The following is a 15,127-nucleotide window of genomic DNA, read 5'->3' on the forward strand; positions in this document are numbered from 1 at the left end:
ACACCGATCTCTGTCAAACTCGACTTCGAGGTGACGAACAATGCTGCAGAATACGAAGCTTGTCTCATTGGACTACAGTCGGCAGTGAGCTTAGGCATTAAAAACCTCCGAGTGCATGGGGATTTGTCCCTGATCATCAATCAAGTTACGGGATCTTGGAAAATCCGAAGCGAAAGCTTAGCACCTTATCAAGCCAGAATAGACCAAGTCGCCCAATTCTTTGATCACGTGACCTATCTACACCTACCTCGGGAAGAAAATCAATTTGCAGATGCTCTTGCAAAACTCGCATCTTTGATTAATATGCCAGATGACATGGTGGAAATGCCTTTGTGCATCGAACGATGACCAGAGCCAGCTTATGTCCACCAAATCACCGATGAAGAGGAAATCACAGAGGAGCCTTGGTTCCAAGCAATCCTAAATTCTAAACTCAACGGTACCTATCCACCATATATAGACAAAAGGGACAACATGCTATACGCCTACTAGCTTCCCAATACGTTCTCATGCAAGGAGAGTTATACAAAAGAACACCTCTTGGTGTAATCCTACGTTGCCACGATCATTCACAGGCACGGAAAGTAATGGAAGAATTCCACGATGGAGAATGCGGTCCTCACATGAGCGGGCCCATGATGGCAAAGAAAATCACACGTTTGGGGTATTATTGGACCACAATGGAATCCGATTGCATCAAATACGTAAGACATTGTCACAACTGCCAAATCTTCAGGAATGTACAGCATATCCCTTCTTCATTGCTCTATACAATGACATCTCCTTGGCCATTTTCTGCCTGGGGAATTGATATAATCGGGAGGATAACTCCGGCCGGAACAGGAGGTCACTATTTCATCCTCGTGGCAATTGACTATTTCACCAAATGGGTAGAAACGGTTTCCTACACTAGTCTCACGGCTAAAAATGTGGCAAAGTTCATACAAAACAACATCATTTGTCGATACGGTTGCCCACATGAGATCATTAGCGATAATGGATCACATTTCCAAGCTGAGACTGAGCAATTGCTAGCCAAGTAAAAAATTAGGCATCACCACTCTTCGCCTTATAGACCACAGACTAATGGCGCAGTAGAGGCGGCAAACAAGAACGTTGTCACAATTCTCAAGAAAATGATTGACAACTATCGAGATTGGCCAAGCAAAATACCCTTTGCTTTGTGGGGATATCGCACATCTGTAAGGACGCCCACTGGGGCCACCCCTTTCTATTTGACCTACGGTATGGAAGCTGTACAACCAGTCAAGTTAGAAATACCGTCATTGCGTATCTTACTCGAAAGTTAAATCCCGGAAGTCGATTGGAAGAGGGATAGATATGAAGAACTCATCCTCCTGGATGAACGTAGGCTACGCGCATTACATAATGTCCAGACATATCAAGCACGTATCAAACGAGCCTTCAACAAAAGGGTCAAGCCAAGGAACATCAAGGAAGGAGACTTAGTACTCAAGTCAGTTAGAGCTCTTTTACCTGTCAATCCACGGGGAAAATTAAAACCTAAGTGGGCCGGGCCATTTCTAGTCAAGTCCATACTTCCAGGGGGTGCGGTTAGAATCATAGACCTAGATGGGAATGAATTTTCCAACCCGACAAACCTTGACCAACTAAAGCGGTACTATGCCTAGAATAGGAACAAAAACGCACCTCGCGTAACCTCACGTGTCGCTCTTGTGGCACTAAATAAACGGCCCCTATCGAAGCTGAAATAAGCTAATGTCACTCTGCTCTTGCATTTTGACAAATTGTCATCCTCATATCATCAAATAAACTAAATTTGCACCTTTAGAGTAAGTAAAAAGCTCATGCTTATCTTCTAAGTTCATTACAAGCTCTTGCTTAGAACAATTATTCTTTTACATTTACTCGAACTACGCGCTAGGGTTTGATTTTATTTTTTAAATGAATACGTAGGCAATCCTTCACAGGATACAACCCATTAACTTCAAATGTAAATAGAAGGACATCGTCAATTGCATTTGGAATTCGACAAGAATAATGAATAGAAAATCACAAACGGTTTCATAACCAATTAACCTCTTTTATTTCATTCATTTCTAATAACAATAATAATACGTTACATAATAATAATAATAATAATAATAATAATAATAATAATAATAATAATAATAATAATAATAATAATAATAATAATAATAATAATAATAATAATAATAATAATAATAATAATAATAATAATAATAATAATAATAAATAACAATAAATGAAAATAGGTTAGGATTCTAAAAACCCCACCTTCTTATTACATTAATAATAATAAATAATAATAATAAAGACTTGGGCTATTCCTCCATCTTTCCTTTGCCCTTGTCATTTTTGTCATACTTCTTGTCACGACCTCGAGCCGGACGCTCTTGCGCCACTCTGGACCTAATCACCAACGGTCTTTCTCGAGGCCTAGCCTTCCCATTCTTGTCAATCACTTTGTCCACAACAGGAGAGGTCTTCGGTTTCTTCGAAGGATGAACAACTCGAAACCCGGCTTCTTCCTCTCCCACAGTCAGATGCTTCTCTTTCTCCTTTTCCACCTCGCGCACCTTGTAGTCAACGGGCTGACGTTTCCTCAATCTCTCACGCTCCTCGGGAGTAGTAGCTTTCCTCCACCGCAGATAGGAGTCCGACACCCATAAGGCACTAACAGAAGAGTTCAAGAACCACACGTTTCTTTGAGCCCATTTAATGGCCCACTCCCTTCGACTCTCAGTAGTAAGCGCCACGGCAGTCTGCGGGACAGTGTCAAGCTTCGGGATTGTTTGCTTCAGTCCAACTTGTCTCATCAACCTCTTCGGGAAGATGCATACCATGAATTCCAAGCCAGGAATGCGCACAGATCGGGTAGGATCCAAGGAAGATACTCCAGTGACATATTTGAGATGCCACCATGGTACAACCCACCTAATCAAGGGGCCATCATCACTCTTCAGTTTGTTTTCCCAGTAATTGCAGACCCGAGTGAAGTCCACCATGTAAAGCCTGATCCTCATTGCAATTGAGCGAGCATGATAAGAAGGAACATGAACTGGGGGCTCAATCAATCGAAGTCGCTCCATAAGCCAGACCTACCAAAAGCAGGTATTAATAAAAAAAAAAAAGGCGAAGAAAAAGCGAAAAAAAAAGAAGAAGAAACGAAAAACAAAAAAAAAAAAAAAGAGAAAAAAGAAAAGCGTTCTTTTACCTGCAGAATAATGGGACTTCCCAAATAAGGTAGGTCACGATTGGCTTTCCTGTTATCCAAACCCAATAGGATCTCTCCTAAGCATAAACAAGCTGGGCTCCTGTGCAGTTCCATTTGTTCAACTAGGCCCAGGAGACGGGGATCACCTCTCAAATCCTCATCAACATGCCCTTGAAGGACATATACATGTAACAAGCAAAACCCAAATGCCCTTCGCCTAGCAACATAAGAGACGGTGGGGTCGGCCTTATTAATGAATCGATCAATAAAGTCCAATATTCGCACTCCTTTCGAGGTCACTAGACGGTCCACCTCAATTCTTGACAATCCAAGCAAGTCTCTAAATTTGTTCTTATACCCTTGTGAAGTAGAAGGAATAGCAGGCAAGTGCTCTGGGTCCCACCCAACGATCGCGGCAATTTTTTCAGGAAATGGGCAAATGTCACCTCCAGGAAAAGCAAAAACATGATAATTCGGGTCCCAATAATCAAGACAAGCATCTAGGAATGGTTTGACCACCTTAATAAGCTTCAAGCTCAACAATGATCCAAGATTATAAGCACCCATGTCGTGCTTCTCCATGTTAGAAAACTCGTTGGTTCATTCTTTTAGACGAATCTCTAAAGTATTCATGATGAATATTTACTTTGAGGACTTTATGTAATAAGACGAGGAAGAAACGGAAGAATTGTGTGAATAAAACCTCTATCGACGTCTCTATTATTACTAAAATATGTTTTCAAAAATCCGCCAGGACGGAAACACCGGGGAACAGGCGCAGCACCTGCTGCGCCTCTTCAACGGGACGCAGCTCCTGCTGCGCCTCTTCCTCAGCATTGTTTCTGTGAATTTCCGCGTTGGATCTTTCCTAAATCCTTTAACGAATAATTTCCTATTCATACGGGTTATTATTTTGGTAAAGACGTCAAAGTTACCATATTTCGCGTTTCCTAATTCCGCGGGCGTGAATTTCGAGACGATATCGACATTTTCGTCATTTTAGCACACTTGTACATTTCTTTTAATTTTCATTTCAGGGAATCATTTCACTTTTTATTTCAAACTTATATGTTTTTATTTTTTTCCTTTTTTTAGGGGGTAACCCTCCCTACCGTCCGGTCATTTTCGGCAAATTTTTTGCATTTTTTACATTTTTGGCTCTTTAGAGTCATTTGTTTTGCGCTAATTTAGGCCATACATCGTCAAATGTATGTTTTACATGATTTCTATGTAAATTTCGGCAGCATGACGACGTAAACCGTCATCTACCAAACATGTTCAAAGCTAACCTGCAGGTACAAGCAACACAACTCAGCAGCAAAGGCACTCAGGCCATCATATACAACCAAAAAAGGAATATGTACAACAAACTGGGGGCTCGAGCCCCAAGCAAAATCCAAATGTCCAAAATATAGGTCCTAAAATGTACAAATGTGCAAAATACAGCCAACAAAAAACAACAACAACAAAACTACTGCCGGTCGCCGCCTAACTCCGCAACTCTCGCCTCGAGAGCAGCAACCTCGGCGTCGCGAACCTCGAGCTCCCTCAACAGGCGAGCTGTCTCCTCCCGAGACTGGGCAAGCTCTCGCTCCAGCTCACGCTCCCTCTGCAAGCAACACAATTGGCTCATGTCAATCATTTCAAACAATCATAAGAAAATAAGAAAATTCAAAAATGAAGAAAGGTTCATACCTGACGACCTCGACCGCCGACAAGTGCCTCGACGGTAGTAGCTCGCAGCCGGTTGGCTATCCTCCATAACGCCACAAACCGGGACGGCGCAACCTACATTTTCAAAAAAGAAGTTCTTAATAATTGGATAAGTTCAATCAAATATGTTCTTACACAAAAAAAAATCATGCAAGTTAGAGGCTCACCCTCCGAATCAGATGCTGCGAATCGTCCAGGCCAGCATCCGTCACAGCCACGTCAAAGTCACGCAGCTCGGAGATCGTCGTCCTCCCGGTCGCGTCAGTGTACTCAAGGGTCTCGGGGTACTCTGGGGGCTCGATGCCCGCCGCCTCGACCTCCTGCAAATTCAAATGATTTTCATTAATCGGTGATCTTTCATCGTATTCTCAAAAATCAAAAATAAAGAAGGATAAAGCACTTACCACAACCGGCCAGTACGCCAACCTGTCGTAGAGGAACGCCGAGTAGTCCTCGCCAGGAAGCAGGAGGGCGTCACCACCAACGCCAGCCAAGTCAGCCTTCCTCTCAGCCTCAGAAGGCTCCCTGAACATCGTCCTAGGAGGATCGCCCGTAACCGTCAAGACATCCCGAGAGCATTGACGAGCCAAGCGCTCGCTCAAGTACCACAAATGACCCATCGACGTCCTCAACAGCAACCGGCTCGAGCTCCTAGGTCGAAGGACCTCAGCCACAAAAGGAGGAGCGCCAGCGTACTCCGTCCAAGGCCTGGGCACCCACTGGGAAAAGACAAGCAAGACATCATTCTTATGATCGGTTAAAAAGTAATGAAGGAGCAAAACGAATGTAAGTGAGATGCTCACGCTGTCCAGCTGAAGAGCGTTCACGTCCCACCGGTAGACACCGTGAGAGGAGCGCTTGCTCCTCGTGCGACACATCACCCAATCCCTCACAACGGGATAAGCCTTCTCCAGCGGCTCCGTCCTCTTGGGCGAGAGGCTCGGAAAGTAGGAGTACACCCACGCCTGTGAAGCAAGATAGCCAATAACGATCTTTCGTAATTTGATAAGGAAAGGAAGTGACTATTAGTCCAAATAAAGGTTCATACCTCTAACAGTAGACCAGGGCCGACAGCACCAGGAGAAGTCCCCTTCTCCATCAACTCCGGACGAACCATGGCCCTCATGAAGTGGATGAGGAGCGCAAAACCAGCAGTGACCCAGTCCCAATGCCCTAGGGAGCTCAGGTCAGAAAAAAAGGGAAGAAGCTTCGTCGACAGCCTCTCTCCCTTGTCTCCGAGGTAGATCGAAGACAAAAACCACCAGAGCCACAAGCGGACTCTCTGCTCAGCTGTACAGGAAGGAGGAGCCGTCTCTCTCCCGTCGATCACCACCAGCGCCGGGGTCTTCCCCGCAAAGTAGTCTCGGACATAAGAACTAGGCACCAAACCAGGCACCGTAACAGCCTTCGGCGCCAAGTTCCAGCCGATCAACCTCCTAGCCTCGGCCGAGTCCACCCTCATGGCAGTCTCCGGCCACTCCACCACCTCAGTCCCACACGGAAGACCAGAAATCATGCCGTAGTCCTCCAACGTGACTCCCACCTCACCAAAAGGCATGTGAAAAGTGGAAGTCGTGTCCCAGAATCGGTCCAAGAAAGCGCGGACCAGGCTAAGGTTAGCCCGCAGCTACCTCTTCGCGATATCCCTCCAAGCCTGCACCAAGGCACCAAACGCTCCCTGCTCGATCATGGCGCGCTCCTCCGCCGACAGCCTCTCGTAGCACTCCATCGCCGTCGTGTAGCCTGAGAACGATCTGATGTTCCCGGCCTCCTATTGTGATTTGAAACAAAAATCTATCTTTAGTTTGAATGAAATTGGAAAAGAAATTGGAGCGAATGAAATTAAAGAGGATGAGTGATGAGTAATGAATTCAAGGATTACCAAGCTCTTCACCGTCCTGTAGGACAGGTGACCCTCCGCAGCCCAAAGCAAATGCCTGCTGTCCCAGGTCTCAGCCCACGCGGGAGCTCCCCTCAGCTGACGACCTCCTCGCCCCACGTTGGCCCGTCTCGGGGCCTCCTCCTCCTCAGCAACCTCCTTCTCGAGGATCTCGTCCTCAGCAACCTCCCCGGCTGCCCTAGCCGCAGCAAAAGCCTCCTCGAGAACACGAGAAGCATCAACAGCGGTGTCTATCTCCATGGGAGCTCTCCCAGAAGTAGAAGCCTCGTCACCTGCAAAATTAAGGCATATTTAGGCCGCGTCAAGTGACGACGAGCCTTGATTATGGATTTTCGAGCTTTAGGAAGCCCTAAAATCGCTCTTTGCTCGCCATCTTTGGCCATAGTCCCACAAACCCTATCACTCATGTGGTAATTTGGGTCAAGTGAGGCCTAAGTCGAAGGCTAGTCATGGGTTCAAGTCGAAATTTCGGCAGCATTTCGTTATAACGGCGATTATGCCCTAGAAAAGTGTCCTGAAAAAGCCGTCACAAACCAAAATTTCGATATCGTAGGAAGTTTACCCATCATCCAAGGATTCCAAATGTCATGTTTCATCGCAAATGGGCAAGCCTAAGGCCATTTTCGAAGCAATTTACGGTTTAGCTGTGAAACCGTCTCAATTTCACTCAAATGTTCAAAACTCAACGAAAATTCGATACATGGTTATGATCCTTATACTACCAATTAGCCATTTACATGGTCAATTTTGAAAGGCAAGATCATTTGGGGGAAAAGCCCCAAATTTTCGACATTTTAGGGTTGAAAACTCTAAATTTTGTCGATCCAATTCGTCCATTATAGAAGATTAATGCAAGAATGATATACATACCTCGATTAGTCATGGCAAATGCAAGCTTTTGGATCAAATTTTGGCGGAAATGGTTAAAATTTGAGAGAGAAATGGATGAATTTATGTTTCGAAACAAATGAACGAAATCCTCTGTTTCATCGCGTTTTTACGCAGAAAAGACACACTAAGGAACAGACGCAGCAGGTGCTGCACCTATTCCAAGAGACGCAGCTCTTACTGCGCCTCTTCCTTAGCTTCCCTTCATACGAATTATCAAAAATTCGTTATGCGTTCGTTATTTGTGGGCCCATCTTTGGTGCGCCTCTTCCCCGATGTCATTTTATCTTTTTGGTCCGTTTGACGATGATTCTTCGTTCAGACCCGCATTTCTGAGCCAACAACAGACTGTTATACATTATTTATTGCTTCCAAGACCTTGCTTGTCACAACGAGCAGGTGTTCTTTGACAGGTGTTTCGACACGCCTTCATTATATTCCCCCAGCGAGAGTAAGAGGATAGACAATCCCTCTCGAGACATGGAGATAAATTCCTGATAAAGTTTCCCCAACGAGAGTTCGCGACATACAATCGTCCTTCTCGAGTTCTTCTGAAGTTTGTTTGAAGACGTCGCAAGCAGATTTCTCCCAGCAGTTCCCGCCTGTGTCCTGCTACCCACAATATTTCTTGTTTCCACACGGAGTGCGATAAAGGTGTCGTTCTCCAGAGGTTCCCAGACCAGCAGAGTTCTTACACTCAAGCCTTAGTTACCCCTCAGTTTGAAATTATATTTTGGGCCTCCTTCCCATTGATGCTCTCTTTTGGGATCCCACACCCTAGCACAATCCCTACTTATCTTTTAGGTCTTATCCTTTAGCTCCTACGCTTAACCTTAGCTCCTATGCACCTCCGGAAACATCTCCCAAGAAGTTTCAGGTATGGTCTCTTCTTATGGCAGGCGAGCTTCCTTACGTAGTCTAATGGACTTTAAACGACCCTCCCCGATAGTCGACAGACTCTAGAATGTTCCCGACGACAGGTCCTTGGTTCAGACCCCTTGAACCGCCTCGCGTCGCCATAGTCGTCAGGTTGTAATCTTCGATTGACCTGATGGATATACTTTGACTTTCGCTTTGTCCAAGCCTCAGTCAAAGTGGGGGCTCTGTAGATACCTCATTTCTGCACCTCCCGCAAACCACCCGGTGATGATTGGGCCTCCTGTTTGGTACGCGGAACGATTTGTGATAGTTCGTAAGTTTATCATCAAGTGATTGCTCAAACATTCATGTCTACCTCTTAATTGTCATCTACGCGCCGATACGGTCGTTTTGACAGTAATTAGAGTACATTTGGAGTCCGGGCCTAAAACCGTCTTCATTTTCTGATAACTGTTAAATCCCGAGTCAGAATGTTCTGGAATGTTCCGGATATTTCTATTCCATATTTTATAAATATTTCACAATCTTTTAATCTTTGGTAAACAATTTCCCGTAATATTCATACAAAATATTAAGGAAAGTAAGATTATCCCGTTATTCCATAAACCAAACACAGAAATCTTTCTTTCGTAGGAGGAAACCACCTGGGAACAGACGCAGCAGGTGTTGCGCCTCTTCCAAGGGACGCAGTGACTGATGCGCCTCTTCCCAGGTCCTTTTCTGCGTATTTTTCGTATCTTTTTCATATCTTTTCGAGATTCACTTCCAAAGTCTCTCCGAAAAGCCTATTCCTTCACGTGATTAGTATAAATAGGAGCCTTCGCTCCTCATATTTCTCACACGAGTGTCCGCCCTTCTCTTCTCCCTTTTCATTCTAGACCACGTTCTTACTTTTTGGCGTCTACGTGCTTGAACATTCGACCACGTAAGCTCGGATCCTTCTGAGTACCAGCCTCGTTTGCATGACCGACCAATTTGACCAACTCCACAACTAATCAACTTAATTAATTTTAATCGTTTTCCTCTTACGAGGGCACTTTCATTACATTCGAGTCGAGCATCACTAATCATAAACTTAGTTCATTTCGTTTCGTCAAACATGTAAGTCTGAGGGTGTAAATCCTTCTTTATTTATTGTTATTTACTTTTTGTATCATTAATGTAAGATTTATGTCGAAAATACTTATTAAAACCGATTTATAAAACCATGCTTTAAAACCCTTTTTACGGATTACCAGAAGATAACCGTCGAGAAAGGACGCAGCAACTGCTGCGCCTCTTCGAAGGAGCGCAGTACCTGCTGCGCCTCTTCGTGAGGCTACCGCAGTTCCTGCTTCCTTTCTTCTTCCTTCGTCCTCTGTAAATTCGTTTTCTTTTGTTTTGTTTTCGTCTTGTTCGTCAATTCTTTGATATAATAGCATAATAATTTCACATGTACACTATTTATCATTCATTAACACATATAATTTAATCATTAAATTCGACTTAAATCCCTTATAATCCAATAATTGCGAGTTTTCGTCATTAAAATCAATCCGGGTTGTAGAGATTCGATTCATTCATATTGAGTTTCTGGAATTCGATCTTTGATATATTTCCATCTGTCTATTGTCATATTCGTCATTAGTTCGTCATTAATTCGTCATGTTTAACCTCTTTAGTCCACCCATGTCACTAATCAATCTTTCATCCATGTAAATAATTCGTTCACATTTGTTTCATCCATGTTTTACTGCCTTTATGACTCATTCATATGTAATTAATGTATTAAATCACTTCCATCCGAGTTAGCTATCATAATCAATCCTTAAAATCATCAATTAATATTAACGATTTGCGGTTCGCTATGGCCAGAACTCACCCTTGGGAACAGACGCAAAGAATCGCCGCGCTCTTCCAAAGGGCGCATCTGCTGCGCTGTTCCAGTTGACTTGTCTCTCAACTTCCGTTCTGCCTTGACCTGATTAATTAGTTTACGTATAATTAACTATTAACCGTATTATCGCCTAATGATTTGTTCGTTAATTCATTCCTTTTTTCTTTTTCTTAAATTATCCGTTTTAGAAGTATTTTCGACATAAATCGCTAAACCCGATGTAATTATTGTAATTTTTATTATTGTAATTTTCCTTTGTTGCATTTTATTGTATTTCTTTTATTGTATCACTTGTATGTTTTCACATGTAATTGAATCTAAATTCCTACTTCGACCTAATTGTATGCTAATTTAATTGTTCACCGACCTAGTTAATTCTTCACATGCTAGGATTAAAACTTGGATGTTGCATTGCATGCATATAACTGACGATATATCGAGTATGAATAACTTCCCTAATCATTAGTAGAGGCCGCTATCGATGCGGGCGGGATTAGGTGTTCGATCAAAAGAGCTTCCTAATACGTACCCTCACCCCTTACTCGAGATCTCTGTGAACATCCGTGTTCATTGGCATCCACGAGAGTCATTCTAGACATAGAATGCTAAGGGTAACGAGTCCTTGGTGTTCATGTCACTACTTTGTGTCTTGACATGACACGAGGTATTCGAACGGTTCCAATTTCTCATAAAAATTGGTGGCGACTCCACAAATGCAAACGCTTGTTTTCCAAGCGCCCCTGTGGCCCCCATGTCCACACTTTTATGACATCTAGTGGCCGTGATATGCTACGGTCGGCCATCTGAACAATCATATTTGTGCAATAAAACTTTGTCAGACCAAGTCTTTTAGCCAGAGACAGCGGTAAGACACTCACGCTAGCACCAAGATCGCATAACGCGTTATCAATCAAATAGGTACCAATATGACACGGAATCGAAAAACTACCCGGATCTGACTGTTTGGGAGGTAACTTATTCTGAACTAGGGCCGTCCCTACCTCGGTCAAAGCTACCGTCTCATGGTCGTTAATGTTCCTCTTATGCGATAAAATTTCTTTCATAAATTTAAGGTAAGAGGGTACCTGTGTCAGCAGTTCGGCAAATGGCACAGTGACTTGCAAGATTTTCAGGAGTTCGGCAAATTTGCCGAATTGTTGATTAGCTTTAGTACTTTGCAAACGCCTCGGGAAGGGCACCGTGATGGGTATCTCGAGTCCCTTGTTCCTTTCTTCCAATGTATCAGCCGGATCAAGCTCTAAATCCTTCGGACGCTTCTTTCCTCTCAAACGAGGTCTTTTAGGCGACATTTCACTCGATCGAGCACTAGCAGGCTCTCGATCGAGCTGTTCTTTATCAGCGTTACTCGATCGACCAGAAATACCATTCGATCGAGTATATTCTTCAACAAAATTACTCGATCGACCAGAAATTTCATTCGATCGAGTAAAATCTTTTTCTTGATCACTCGATCGAGTAGAAATTTTACTCGATCGAGTCCTTTCTTCAGCAAAATCACTCGATCGACCCCCAGTAATCAGTCGATCGAGTACTTTCTTTGTCTTCAGCTCCTTTTCTTCAACAGAACACTGTTCATCAGCAATAATTTCCTTCCCCGGGTCTGATTTCGGTCCTTCATATGTATAACCGCTCCTCAAATTGATTAAATTCACCGTCTCATGTGGATTCTTATCGGCTTGTGACGGTAAATGTCCCGGTTTCCTTGTGGACTGGTTCGCGGCTAACTGGGCAACTTGAGTTTCAAGTGCCCTTATAGATGCATCTTTTTGTTGATCACTCAACTGCCACTGCTTTGTCAAAGACTGCAACATCGTCTTTAACTCACCTAGCTCACTAATCCCACCAGAAGATGATGCACCTTGATTAGGTATAGGAAAGGAAGGAGGCTTCTGAAAGCCATGTTGAGCCTTATAAGGAGGGACATATAGCTACTGCTGCGGAGGAGGAGGGGTAGGATTGAGCACATTTTGACTTGTCCACCTCAAATAAGGATGGACTGCCCCTTGGTTGTTATAGTTGGAACCCTCTCCTTGCCTGTATTGTTGAAAAGCAAGGACATGTTCCTTCTCTGTAAGACAGCCAATAGCAGTGTGACCGTCGTTGCTTCCATATCTCTCACATGTGACGGTCTCCCCTCTAGTAAGCAAATGGACCGTCTGAGGCTCCCCAGCAGAATGCAGCTCCAACTTATCAAACCTAGCATTCTTGGCTTCCAGCTGAGCCACAACTTGCTTATCGACTGCATGAACTGTTCTAATTCCATCCCTCGGGTTTCCATACTCAGCACAGTGGGTCGCCATCTCTTCAATAAGAGCCCATCCCTTATCATCGTCGGTGTTCTTTTGAAATCTTCCGTTAGATGATGCATTAAGTAAGGCTTTGTGATCATCGTATAGCCCATTGTAGAACTGATTGGACAGGAATCCCGGATCAAAACCATGGTGAGGAATAGACCTCACCAACCTCTTGAAACGGCACCATGCTTCATAGAAAGTTTCATCAGGTGCTTGCTTGAAACTTGTAATCTTGGCCCTCAGCTTGAGGGGTAATATCCGTATAATACCCTTTAATTGTAGGATTATAACGCAAATTTCATATGTAATTTATAGTCATAAAACGAAAATAACAAGGAAACGATAAAGATTAGAAATAACCTTCGGTCCTAGTGCAAAATGGCAATGAGAGATCAAAGTAGACCTCCTCCTAATTATTACACCCAAGACCGTCTGAGAAATGCCCTTGTGCTAGATTTAATCCTCTAATTGCCTTGCAATATTGAGAGGATTGTTTTGTGAGTTTTGGTTAGATGAGAGATCTAGAATTTTGAGAGAGATAATTGCCAAAACCCTAATTTTCTAACAAATGAATTAGCCTTAGGTTAACAAAAGAGAGAGAGCTCTCTTTTGTCTATGGTTCGGCCGTGAGCCCTTTTGGAGAGAGTGGGCTTTCCACTTTCTCTTATTTTTAACTCATGGTACGACCCGAAATGTGCTAAATGTATATGACACGGTTTAATTATAAATCGTCATCGGTTATCGGTTATTAAAGCATCAACTAATAAGACGGGTTAGTTGAATTATTAATACATGTCCGACAAAGACAATATCGTATAATTATATTCAATATACATTTAATTAAATATAAAACGCTTATATTCAATTTACGAATTAATCGTTTAATCATGCCTTAGCCATTATTATTTAATCCGTATTAAATAAAATATCTCAACATCACATTTTGACTTATTATTAGTCAAATAACTCGGACTAACTGGTTAGTCAATTTTGCCATCTACATGACTGTATTTTCATACCGTCACATCTCTCAAACGTATCCTATAGGTGTGACTTTTAGGGACCAGTTGATCACCGCCATCTGTATGACAATAACGTCAAACTTATCTAGCAAGCCAACCGTTATTGATAAACGTGGATCAACTGATAATAATACCAAAAGTATGCCCTTTGATCCTTTTAGAGATTTATAAGTCCTTGCACTAACTGTTAAGGACACCAGCCCCAACAAGCTCCCACTTGTCCGTACAAGTGTATGTGCAATGACGTTATCCGCACTAACTCGAGGACACAAGCTCCAACAAACTCCCACTTGTCCGTACAAGTGTATGTGCGATAACCGATTCTCATATTCATTTAAAATTTCTCCCACTCAATGTAAAACAATTTGCGGATCCGGATCCACAAAGGTCGTATTTTACAATCGATCTGGATCAAGAGTGGTTTCCACGACTAGAGAGTAACTTAACCGATAAAACGAATCCGTATCCGAGCATGGCCATGCATTTCGATTCTGACTCCTCGAGTGGCCCCGAGAAATATCGAGTACCGATAAAGGCTGAATATTTCCTTCAACTCGAACTCCTTCCGATCTAAGCACAAAGCATGAAATGACCAGAAAAAATCTACTTGGCCCCTCGTTACGGATGACCGTGAGAAAGAAACCAAAGTCACCCAAAATCTGCCTTAGTCTCAAGAGACAGTCGATAGTTAAAAGAATCGACTCTTAGGATCACCATGGAGGTCCTATCCACGACCGGGCAACGAATGTTATAAAACATTTAGGACTCCACGTCGATGTCACAATTGTGTCCTACGAAATATCCGTATAAATCGCCTCTGTGATTGGTCAGTCAACCGGTTGACTTATGGCTCGTTGAACCCACCATCAACCAACGTCACAAAATAATTGCCAGAGTTATCAGCTCATGTGGGCAATTAAGGACTGAAAAATATAATGTTTGTTCAGTTCACTTTGTGGTGTTCAAAAATTGTCGTACAATTCCACATGAAAAACAAAATATATATAAAATATCAAAACGATGATGTTGTATAGAGTACAAAAGCGAATGAATCTAATCCATAAAATAGTACTACAACTTAGGAACACGTATAATTCCCATGGAATTAACGTGCCCTTCATGCTTATCTTGTCGTAATGCTTTAGTGAGAGGATCTGCTATGTTATCATCTGTAGCAATCTTTTCTATCACTACTTCCTTTTGCTCCACGTAATCTCGGATTAGATGAGCTTTCCGTTGTACATGTCTAGACTTGTTGCTAGACTTTGGCTCCTTAGCTTGGAAGATGGCACCACTATTGTCGCAATAGATGGT

General features: G+C 43.0%; 1 non-coding gene across 1 annotated transcript; it reads left to right on the forward strand.

Annotated features, from left to right (window-relative positions):
• The first annotated feature begins 12,930 nt into the window (after window positions 1–12,930).
• On the forward strand, window positions 12,931–13,037 carry LOC141597773 (small nucleolar RNA R71). The gene has a single exon (XR_012522990.1). It is a non-coding gene; the product is annotated as a small nucleolar RNA R71 (small nucleolar RNA).
• The last annotated feature ends 2,090 nt before the right edge of the window (window positions 13,038–15,127 follow it).

The sequence above is a fragment of the Silene latifolia genome, chromosome 8, assembly GCF_048544455.1.
Source record: "Silene latifolia isolate original U9 population chromosome 8, ASM4854445v1, whole genome shotgun sequence".
Taxonomy (NCBI): Eukaryota; Viridiplantae; Streptophyta; class Magnoliopsida; order Caryophyllales; family Caryophyllaceae; genus Silene; species Silene latifolia.